Below are 7,754 nucleotides of genomic sequence, written 5' to 3'. Positions count from 1 at the left end.
AACGGTTGTACAATTTGCAATTTGCGTTGAGAACGCGTGCGGGTGTAGGGCCCTTCAACGGTTGTAGGTATATGCCAACTGCCAAGAACCTTATACAGCGTGTTTTTAATATAATATTATAGAAATACTTGTTTGAACATACATTTCTTAAATATGCAAAATAGAAAAGAATAAAAAGGAATTTGCTGGGATCCATCTTCCATATCATCCCCCCGTAAATAAGCCACTGGTACAAATACTATAAAATGATCCTAGATAGAAATTATTTTTTTTTCATAATGTAAATAGGTAGGTACTTATAATAAAGTTTCAGTAATAAAGTTAAGTACTAAGTTCATAGCTAAGAATATTACACAATACACAAAAAAATACTGTTGTTATAAATAAAAATTCCCAGACAATTGAAGATGCTCTATTCGTTATAGTAAATTATTTGTTATTTTAAACTCGGGGGAGCAGATCTAGACAATGTATTTTGTACTGCTGAAATTCATAATGGATAGTGTAACATTTATTAGTTTATTACATCTTATATTTTATAAATCATACACTAAATACACACTATATTGACCAACAGAAAATATACACAAATATACGTAAAATAAAACGGTTTTGTGTCCATTGGAAGCCTTGAATTTGATTTCTAAAAATAAATTTTTTATTTTGTATGTTTATTGTTTAATATTTTTCTTCAATTTTACTCAAACATTTTGAGTAATTTGACTCGTCCATTAACATTTATGTTTGATAGTATATAATATTTAACTTACAAAGGGCTCATAGTGAAAAAAAATAAATATAAGAAGAATATCCGCAACCGTTATATGAAACAAGAGCAGAAAAGGTCTTAAAAAATAATTTCAGAAAGATTCACAAAAAGTTCTCGATGAGTGAAACTATGTTAGGTACTATAGGTAGAATTCCTTTAGGATTGTAAAAAGAAAACTATTATATGTGAAATAAAGTCAAAACTTATAGTATCATTTACCATAGTTTATACAACTATACAAGATGAGTCAGTTCAGTGGCATAGGTTTAGGATTTTTTCATGGTGGGGGGGATATGATTTTATCCAGTAGCCCCACCTTTAAAGTGAGATTCCTTAAATTAGGATTTTGAAAACTTTTGCATATTATATACAGCCTATAAGGGAGGGGTTGATCCCCTTAATCCCCCCCGCTTAAATTTGCTACTGAGTCAGTTTGCACAATAATGTACCTACTACTATCGTTTGTATTATCATTATAATGATTTTAATAAATTCATTAAACTAAATTAAATTACATTGTAATGTAGTTAGTAAATATTAAGAACTATATAACTGGGACTCATACTGGATAGTAAAAAGAATATTATATATATGTGACATATGTTCGAAATATAATGTTATCATTGACAATGACTTATACATGCGGAGTTATTTTTGTTAAATGCTGCAGCTGCATTCATAAATGTACTACCTAAGTTCTAAATAGATCATAGCCACCAATTGATACGTTAATGGTTTTTAGTTACTTTAAAGCGACAAAATACTTTTATCACATAAAAAAGTCATCTCTGATAAGTGAAAGATCAATCACTAGTTATAGAATGGAAAATAACTACAAAATTCAATCCTAATGACGGACAGTTAATGTTTTAGTCTTTAAAACTTAGAAATTGATTTACAGTTTTCGTTGGAAACCTGAAAAAAATCTACTTTTGTATATAACGGTTAATCGTACACAATGGCAAGATGTTTTTATTGGTTGAAGAATCGTATCAACAAGGTCATTCGAAAATAATAATATTAGAAAGTAATAAATGCTTTGGATATACAAATACATAAATATCACAAAAAGTCTTTAGTTAGTACAGTGTTGGTAAACTAAGAGACCAACATATTATAAAACCCGAATATAGTGTATATTTATTATTTAAAAGGTATAGTTAGGTAATTAAATAGTTGCATTCATCAAAACAACTTTTTAACAATTTATAAGATTTTGAAACCTAATTTGTTTATAACTATAGGTACCTCCTGATAACACAGAATAAATTATATTATCAATACTAAGTACTGAAACTATATAAGTACTAAAGTACCTACATTATGAAAAATAATTAATATACCTATATAACTATCTATGAACACCTATAAGTCTTTGTACCAGTGGCGTATTTACGGGGAGGGGCATATGGGGGATGGATCCCCATAAATTCCTTTTTATTTTTTTCTATTTTGCATCTCAAAGAAATGTATGTTGAAATGAGTATTTCTATAATATTATAGAAAAAACGCACTGTATTAGGTACCTAGGTATTTGGCAGTTAGTGTACCTTCAGGCTAGAACTGTTTAAGTATTCGCTACACACCCATTTTATATGTAATAAAAAACGTTCACTCTCTATGCGTACATTGTACATAATCTTTCGTATTGACCGTAGAAACATAATTTTTACAGATTTTTCTTTAAATGCTAATAGTAAGTAATGTCTTTAACTGTAAATACTAAATTGCAATAATAATTAATTTATAAAAAAATATATTTATATTAATTATACTGTTTATTAAGTACAATTATTATATAAGCATATATATACCGAAATATTCATTTTTAGAACATAATAGGTACCTACGCATATAATAATCTAATAACGTTCATTATTGTTTAAACGTTAAACTTTCAGCTTCAAAATTTCAATTTTAGACTATTCACGGTCGTTGTTAAAAATTAGTGTGATAGGGTGATTTTATTGCAATTTCAGTAGGTACCTTTAATATACTAAAATATAGTTATTACTATTACTATATTATTATATACTAATTTCCCAATCGTAAATATCTGTACATACCTAGTCCACAGTTATCCATTTCTACATTAAGGTTTATGATAGTTAACTCTCACTGTTACAAATGTGAAATAGTAATATTTTTAAGCTGTTATAACATAACATACCTTTGAATACAAAAAAATACTTAATATTCTTACTTGTCAACAAATAAAAATTGCGTTTTGAACATTTTGAGGCAATTACATTTTTTAGTATGCTAGTATGATCAAGCACTATATCTACCATGATTAGTGTCTGGTTAACGTTTTGTAAAAATTTTCCGTTGTGATTTCATACCTGACATGGTTGTCTGACCTACGTTAAATCTATCGTAGAGCAGAGTAAAAGTAAAGTTCACGTGAGTATTTCCAATCTCTATGATCTGGGGAGGTGGACCTAATGGCTAGTACTACCCTCTTCCGTATCACTCTTTAACTACGTCTTATAAGGTAACTAAATGTCTAAGAAAAGCTTATATAATTTGATAACATATTACACAGGTTAGTAAAAAAAATGTACAATGATATATGTTGTTGATTCTATGTTTTTTTTACGATAGAGAAAATATAATATATTATTTTAAAAATATTTTATTTAGTACCTATATATTTGTAGCACCGTGAAATTAATTAATGCTTCCACGGTGCTCTGTGGTTAATTTTTCTGGATAGATCTGTTTTGGTTTATTGTCACTTATAACTTATAAGTTATAATGGTGTGTGGATGCGACGTACATAATATGCCTCTTCAACGATCTTGTTGAAACGAAGTTCGCTTGACTCGAAACAGCTGGCCACTAATTGTGTCTTCCTGAAACTATGAAATAAGTGGGGGGTTATTTTGGACACAGTAAATTATTAACGTGGATACTGTATTCATTGTATTATCTATTATGTAAGGACAATAGAGGCGCTGTGATAATGTTCTGGGTAGTAATAAACAGGAATCGAGATTTACAGCACTATAAAACAACTAAATATGTGCTATAATATGCTTGAGAAAAATACTTCAATTTAAAAAATGTATGAAAAAGTATTATATAATAAAATGGCAAGCGGGAACCACTCTGCTGTATAGTAGGTTTCGAGTGGGTCGTAATGGATGGTGTGGGTCAATGATATGTCAATGTATTCATGTATACAAAATACGACAGGGGTGCCATTTGGGGGGGGGCAGGGTATACTTTGGCTCCCCTATTATTTTTTTGGTCTTATTGGCCTGGATTAATATTTAGGCCGTCCCGAGCCCAATTTCTCCCACTCTCGCACTCGATCGTGCATGACGGTCGCCGATCAAAACTGTCCAACAAGTACACACCAATTTCAAATAAATTGTACGTAAACACGTATATTATAGTGGTGCTAATTGGAACTGGCTGTATATTATAGTTCACAACGGACTGACGGCACTGCACGCACGTCGCGTACCGCCGGTTGTTGGTGGGGGTATCCAGTATAAACAATATCTGTATTTACTATTTTTAAAAAAGTGGCCTGACAAAAAAAAATTGGCCTGCTTAAATTTTGGCACCCTTGTTATAAAACTCAAATGGCACCCCTGAAATACGATGCTCATTGGAGACAAAAACCTTTGCTTAAACTACTAAGTTTATTTTATCATGTATTTATATATTGATATTAGGTAGGTACTATATATTATAGTATATACCATGTATATTTCATGATATATTTTATTATTAATAACACAGTACCTATAAGGTCGAGTAAATATTTTCCAAAATTTTTTGCATTTGATAATGTCATTGTGTGTATGAAATATACAAATAAGTAATAACTAATAAACTTTAGAAGTTTTAAGTCCCTACAAATAATGTTTTTTGTAATTACAATGAAATAACTAACATCGTTGGGTAAGTTTACTTTGTTTAAATATCGAATTTCGTCCTAATTTGATATTAAAATATATTTAAATAAAATGTGTAATATAGTATATGCAGGGCTTGCAAACGTTATAATAACATTATAATTTTATTATAACGTTATATTTGACAAAAAACGATTGACATTTGTAAACGTAATTATTGCGGAAAGCGATAATCAAAAATAATTAAATACCGCAAAACAAAACACAACGATTAACAAAATATATTATCTATCATTTAACAAAACATACTGCAAAACGTAATTTATAGAATATCATTATACTGTATACGAATGATTAATATCGGTATCGGTATGATTGTATATACCTAATAAGCCCGCACCGAACACGGAATGTATTTATAGAACATAAACAAATGTTTAATACGCTTAAAAATAAATAACTATACTTTAAGAAAAAAAAAATAGCAAAAAATTGACCTCTATTACCTCTCAGGGGCCCCCAACATATCTAAACCTAATATAATTTAAAAAATAAATTGTAGTTAAATTAATTACTTATATATTTAAAAAATAAGCGGGTAAGTGGGTGTCTCTCTGCTGTACAGTAGGTTGCAAAAATGGTCACTGTATAATGGATTGTATTTAATTTGAATTCAATGATATCATATCATTGTATACGAAAGACGATTCTGAGCGGAGACGGTTTGTCAGTCTGGATATTTTATATCGTTATTATATTTTATTATAGCCTGTAAGTTGAATTAATACTATAAATACAACAAAATTACTAAAATTGTTATTTTAGATTCTGAGAGGAGCGAGGAAGCTAGTGGTTTTACAACGGTGTTTATTTTTATTTTTTTTTTATCGGGAAAAATCATCGACATTTACGAAAAACCGCTAAAAATGGGATTTTAATTTCTAACGTATTGTTTATCATTATCACCTTAGCAACGAATAAAAATTTATAATATTATAATATTAATTCAACTTGCAGGCTATAATAAATAATAACAATATAAAAATCCAGACTGACGAACCGTCTCCGCTCACAATCGTTTTTCTTATACAATGATATTATATCATTGAATTCAAGTTTAATACAATCCATTATACACTGACCCACTTGTAACTTACTGCATAGCAGAGCGACATCCACTTACCCGCTTTTTTATTTTTGTTTTTATTCGTTTTTATGGTGTTATACAAAGCATTATTAATGAAAATCCCATTTTTAGAGGTTTTTTGTTATTTGTTGGTGGATTTTCCCGTGGCATTAAATAATTATTGACAAAATCAAAAATGACCTATCTAACGTACCATCTTGATTCAATTTGCTAAAATATAAGATACTATAATATGTTGAAATCGAAGCACTTCTTCTGGTAGAAATTTTGTATACAGGATAAAAAAGGAAAAAAAAGAAAATAAACACCATTTTAAAACCACTAGATCCCTCGCTCCGCTCAGAATCTAAAATGATAAACTATAAGTATTATGTAAGATGTAACCATAACAAATTAACAAATATAAACGAGGAAGAATTATTTAATTAAGTATATCCAAGGGGAGAGGGGAATTTTAAGTTCCTCAGAATACACCACATATTCTATAGTACCTATGTGATCTAAGGTCAAGGTTATAGCAGTTACTTAGGTACTACTATACTACTTAGTACTTAGTAGTTAAATATAAATTATAATATAACCACGCGCGGACATATAAAATATAAAATTGAGCGTAGACCCACTTTTCATATGCGTTTAAAGTTCTATTTTTATAGTTGATGCTTGAAAATGAATATAAGGTTCCTCATAAGAGTAGTTCATACTAAAACCAAAAAATCTAAAAATATTTATGCTAATTTTTTTGTATAGTCATTTTTAAGTTAAAATCTGGACGAAACTAGATAGGTATTTAAACAAAGAATAACAATTTTAGTTATTCTGTTGTAATATTTAAAAACGAACAGCCGTAGATACCTACTTGAAATGTTCACCAAACGTCTTTATTAGCATTTTCTATAAGTGGTATAATTTTCAAAATATTTTGAATCTTGCCCGGATGACATTTTGGACAACGCCTCTGGTATGTTATCTAACACCTTTTTTTTCCTAGTTGGTTCTTGGTAGTGATCTTAGCACACCATCAAGGCTTTACACATGTCCTTCACGTCTAGTGAATGGATGACTAGCACCAGGTCGTTGTGGTTATTGGTGAAATCACCATCTGTATGTCGCTGACCACGTTCTTAGTTTAGCTGTTGATTAAGTAGAACAGTATATACGTATCGTCGGGCTCTCCTAGACCGCATGCTCGATTTCGATTAGATCTGGGCTACAATGACCCGCTTGCTATAAAACACAAAACGCAATAAATATGATAAATTATAATATAATATATGGGTATGATAATCGTGGTAGGTAGATTACCTATATTTAGTTTTTATTTCAATAAGACAGAACAGTTATTGTCTGTGGAAATATAATATAATATACCTACATAAAAGCGTATTTCATGTAAACCTACCTACTTAATTAACTGCATGCAGTCTGATATATACTCGAATGTGTGAAACAACGTAGTATCAGCTACCAATTAAGAAGACGATGGAATGCATTTTATGTACTATGTAGGTACTTAAATACGTTATTGATACAACACCAGATTTAACACTTTTGCGTTAAATTAGAAAAGAAACAAATTAAGTAAACTCATCCGGTGTTTAATGCATTGGAGTGGAAAATAAACTACAATTTATGATTACTAAAAATGTTGCTATGTTTAGTACATCAGAATAGATTACTCTTGAAAAAACTGCCACAGTAGCTACATGCTAGATTTCCTTAGAACGTACTGGCCGAGGTCCCACGACGCACGTTAGGCGTCGGCTGGTACCCGGTCTTAGGGAGGGAAGAATTTGTTGATCTGACAGTTTTAACAGATAGTAAATTGTCACTTACACCGGGGCGTTCCCACGGTCGTATATGTGATATTGTACAAACGTGGTGATAGTTAAAAAGAGATACGATGGTGAATATTTAATCTGAGTAAATCCGCGGTTACTACAATTTTTTATCGCATTGGAACGCGGAC

General features: G+C 30.1%; 1 long non-coding RNA gene across 2 annotated transcripts; it reads right to left on the bottom strand.

Moving 5' to 3' along the window:
• Window positions 1–2,166: 2,166 nt before the first annotated feature.
• On the bottom strand, window positions 2,167–7,498 carry LOC132936618 (uncharacterized). 2 transcript variants are annotated; one of them, XR_009663497.1, is made up of 3 exons: window positions 7,188–7,498; window positions 6,641–7,012; window positions 2,167–3,630 (listed from the first exon to the last, which is right to left on the bottom strand). It is a non-coding gene; the product is annotated as an uncharacterized LOC132936618 (long non-coding RNA). The 2 variants fall into 2 exon arrangements; XR_009663496.1 differs by having other exon boundaries at window positions 6,645–7,012.
• Between the last annotated feature and the right edge of the window lie 256 nt (window positions 7,499–7,754).

The sequence above is a fragment of the Metopolophium dirhodum genome, chromosome 1 (assembly GCF_019925205.1).
Source record: "Metopolophium dirhodum isolate CAU chromosome 1, ASM1992520v1, whole genome shotgun sequence".
In the NCBI taxonomy this organism is placed as follows: domain Eukaryota; kingdom Metazoa; phylum Arthropoda; class Insecta; order Hemiptera; family Aphididae; genus Metopolophium; species Metopolophium dirhodum.
Note: the sequence above shows the minus strand (reverse complement) of the source record. Positions and strands in the feature narration are given on the sequence as shown.